This window comes from Elephantulus edwardii, unplaced genomic scaffold, assembly GCF_000299155.1.
Source record: "Elephantulus edwardii isolate Elephantulus edwardi_28Jun2011 unplaced genomic scaffold, EleEdw1.0 scaffold00397, whole genome shotgun sequence".
Taxonomy (NCBI): domain Eukaryota; kingdom Metazoa; phylum Chordata; class Mammalia; order Macroscelidea; family Macroscelididae; genus Elephantulus; species Elephantulus edwardii.
In genome coordinates this window covers 341,360-345,632 of record NW_006400147.1, presented here as the reverse complement: position 1 = coordinate 345,632, position 4,273 = coordinate 341,360, and the positions used below count along the sequence as shown (strand labels likewise).

Here is a 4,273-nt window from a genome sequence, read left to right as displayed (position 1 = left end):
TAGTCTGTCTTAATCTGTTGCAACCTCTCCACCACAGGTGGCACTTCTGGCACCCGAGGAACTAGTAGAACAGATCCCAGCATTGTTACTGTTGTTAGGTGCCATCGAGTCCAGTACAACCCATAACAACCCTATGAATGGCAGATCTTAACCCTGTCCTATCCTGTGCAATCCTCACACCTCCTGACATAATAGCACCCATTGTAGCAGTCACAGTGTCAATTCACCTGGCTGAGAGTGTTCCCTTTTCTTTGTCAACCCTCTGCCTTTCTTTTTTTTTATTTTCAAATGTTCTTTTTATTTGTGTAGAATATATAAAATTAAGGTATTTGTGAAAATAAACCAGTTTCAAACACACTAGTTTCTTTCTCTTCATTTCTCCACCTTTCGTAGGAGTTCTCAAGCACCAACAGGTTAATCACTATAGTAAGACAAACTCTTCTGTGCTAAATCTTTTCTTTTCATCTTTTGAGAAAAGGTCATCTTCATTGATTGTAGTAAATGTAAAATCATAATCCCTGGAATGACCATGTACAAAAGTAAATAATGGGTATTTTTCCTTAGAAGAAATGTTCAGAATCTTAGTGATTTCTTCAGAAGCTCGTTTGAAGTCTTGAACATTTTGACAGTAAAATCCAACTGTACAGATAGGATCCATTTTTTGAAATGACATCTTTTTGGGAGAAGGGCAATGGAATGTCTCAAGGGGGAAATCCTTTATGCTGACATCTACAAAAGATTGGCAGTAATGAGGGTACATGTAAATCAAACTGTCATCTTGAAATCCAGCAAAGTAGTATGACTGCTTCGGTTTGCCACCGATAATACCCACGCAATATTCAAGGCTTAGAATTCCCTTTACAAACTCTAAGTAGTCAATATTGGTTTGTTCTCCACCAAGTCTAACAGGAACTGGAATAATAACAGCTTTGTCATCTGGATTCTGAGAGGACGTGGAAACTGGAGGACACTGTTTACCAATTACATCTGAGTTGTAAACTATAGAATCTTGAGCAACATAAATAGTTATACCTTGTAAATCAGGATGTCTTGCTCCTTCAACAGCTTTTCTTAAAATGTGAGCAACTACAGCTGGTCCATACCAATCTCCAGCTTTTTCCCCCGACTTCTTTCCGTATTCTGTTAGTTGATGTAAGCCAAAGAGGGCCAAGGGGTAATCACCAAACCAAGAGATGATTTTCCTATGATAAATTTCATTTCACATTTCATGATCATCAGAGTATCTCCCAAATGTTTTCTTCAAAGAAATTGATGACATTTTGAGTTCCGTTTCCCCTGACAGCGATGCTTCAAATGATGCAGTAAATTTTTTTACAGTGTGAGAAGTCCATGATTCAGAGTCTGAATTTTCAATGTTCAAAGCATCAGGCCAGGTCCAAGCTCTACTGAGAAAGTGTAGTATGAGTCCTTGAGCCAATAGCATCTGGACAGTTCTCAAGGTACAGCCCCAACCACAGTCTGTAGTCAAATTTGAGCCCTCTATTTGAGGAAATTCTTCCCTGTAGGTCAGCCATATTCTAGAAATAAAATCTTTACAAAATTCTTCTACATTTCCTGAAATTAAACCGTCTTCTATTGCACAGCCCGATCTTGAAGGTAACATTTTATTTCCATCTTCATATTTAAAATGGTAACATTTTTCAAGCAGTAATACAGGAGAATGTCTACTAAAATAAGTTTTTGTCTTCAACACCCAACTTATACTTCATGTTGTTCCAAGCAGATATAAATTTTGTCTTTAGCTTGTCAACTTCATCAGTTCCTGTAGCTTCCATATTCAAATTCTAAAGAAAAAGCCATCACTTGGGTACATCCTTCCGTAGAGTTTAAACCTTTATACAGACAAAGCTTTAAGAACTGATTCTGCAGAATACATGTTAGTTGCTGGGCAATGGGTGAAAACACTGCAGACTTACTAGCTTATGCTTGAGCATCTTCCCCAAATGGCATTCTGAGGAATGCTCCACCTCTAGCAGTGGTCACCATCAAAGCAACCTGAACCCACGGAGACAATCCAACATCCGTTCTGCAGCCACAGAAGAAACATACGCGGCCCGGCCACCGTAGTAAGACCCTTTCTGAGATTAATATTTCTCTTCTAGGAGTAAGCCCTCTTAGTATCATGCTCAAAGTATTTGAAATGAAGCCTCATCATCTTTGCCTCCAAAGATCACTCTAGATGCACCCTATCCAGGACATATTTGTTCTTTTGGCAGTCCATGGGATGTTCAGTGCTCTTCTCCATCACCAATGCTCAAAGGCATCAATACTTCTTCTGTCATCCTTGTTCATTGGCCGGCTCTCAGATGCATAGCAAGTGATTGGAAATATCACAGCATGAATCAGATGCACCTTAGTCCTCAAACTGGTATCATTATTCATCAATAATCTAGGAGATCCCTAACTGCTGGTACCAAGGGTGTTTACTGTGGATCCAAGTAAGATGTAATTGTTGATTTTGGAACCAGCATTAGAGCACCCACAAACCAAACCAGTACAGCAGATTGACAGACCAATAGGAGCAAATTGGGCAAGTCTGCTGTCAGGGACTTCCAAAATACTGAAGAACTATGGTGTCAGTTTGAAGTCTAAGGTTCACCTGATTTAGGCCATAGTCCTCTCAGACACCTGCTATGCATCACAGAGCTGGACAATGCTTAAGAATGACAGAAGAAGAATTTATTCTTTTGAGTTGTGGCACAGGAGAAGAGTGTTGAATATCCCATGGACTGTCAAAAGAATAAACAGATATGTCTTGGAGAAAGGGCAGCCAGAGTGCTCCTTGGAGGCAACGACAGCAAAATGTCATCTTTCATACTTTGGACATATAGCTAAGTGAGACAATTCCTTGGAAACAAACATCATGCTTGGGAAAATGGAGGGTCAACAAAGGAGAGGAAGACCTCAGTGAGATGGATTGACACTGTTTTGCAGCAATGGTCCCTAGGGCCTCAGAGACTATGTTGATGGCACAGGATAGGGCAAGCTTTAGGTTGCCTGTTGTTATAAGTCGTACTCAACTCAACAGCACCTAACAGCAACAAACACATCATAGTCAAATTGCCAAAAACTAAAGACAAAGATAAAATCTTGAAAGTAGGCAGAGAAAAAGAAAACATTGCAGACAGAATAAGAACAATAATTTCAGGTATTATTGACTTCATATCAGAAACAATTGCACATATAGTGGATCAACATCTTTAAATGACGTCTGAAGAAAAAAAACAAACCCTACCAACCAGAATTTTATAACCAGCAATAATATCCATGATGAATTAAGGTGAAATAAAATACCTTAAGCAGCACTAATTTGTCCCTACCAGAGTTGTATTATAGAAAATGCTGCAGAATACAAGATCAACATACAAAAATCTGTTGGACGTCTCTACAATGACAAAGAGACTACAGAGCCGGAGTTAAGAAAAACAATACCCTTCACAATAGCTAATCACAAGATTAAATACTTGGGAATAAACTTAACCAGAAGCAAAATGGATCTATTCAAAGAAAATTACAAAGCATTACTACAAGAAACAAAAAGAGACCCAGAGAAGTGGAAGAATATCCCTGGCTCATGGGTAGGAAGACTCACTGTTGTGCAAATGGCAATATTACCAAAGGCAATTTACACATTTAATGCAATCCCAATACAAATACTCATTCCATTCTTCAACGAGATGGAAAAGGCAATTTCCAGTTTAGTTTTGAATGGAAAGAAGCCCCGAATAAACAAAGCACTCCTTAAAAAAAGAAGAATGGTAGGAGGTATCCCACTCCTTGATTTCAAATCCTACTACATTGCCGTGGTGGTTAAGACAGCATGCTTTTGGTACAATGACAGATACATAGATCAATGGAATAATAGAATTGAGAATCTGGAAATCAGCCCATCTATATATGGTCAACTGATTTTTGACAAGGAGATGAAATCAGTTAAGTGGGGAAATGACAGCCTTTTTAACAAATAGTGTTGGCAAAATTGGAAAAGTATCTGCAAAAGACTCAAGCAAGACCCACACCTCACTTCATACACAAAAACCAACTCAAGGTGCATCATGGACGTAGGACTAAAACAAAGGACTATAAACTTCATTACAGAAAAGCTAGGGACAATGCTAAAAGTCCTAACCCACAACATAAACAGTCTTCCAAGTATCCTGAAAAATCTACAACCAGGAGAAGATAAAGTAGATGAACGGGATCTTCTAAGAATCAAATTCCTATGCACATCCAAAAACTTCTCCAACAGGGT

General features: G+C 38.8%; 1 pseudogene; it reads right to left on the bottom strand.

The window, feature by feature from the left end:
* Window positions 1-421: 421 nt before the first annotated feature.
* LOC102854278 lies at window positions 422-1,796 on the bottom strand (annotated as a pseudogene).
* Between the last annotated feature and the right edge of the window lie 2,477 nt (window positions 1,797-4,273).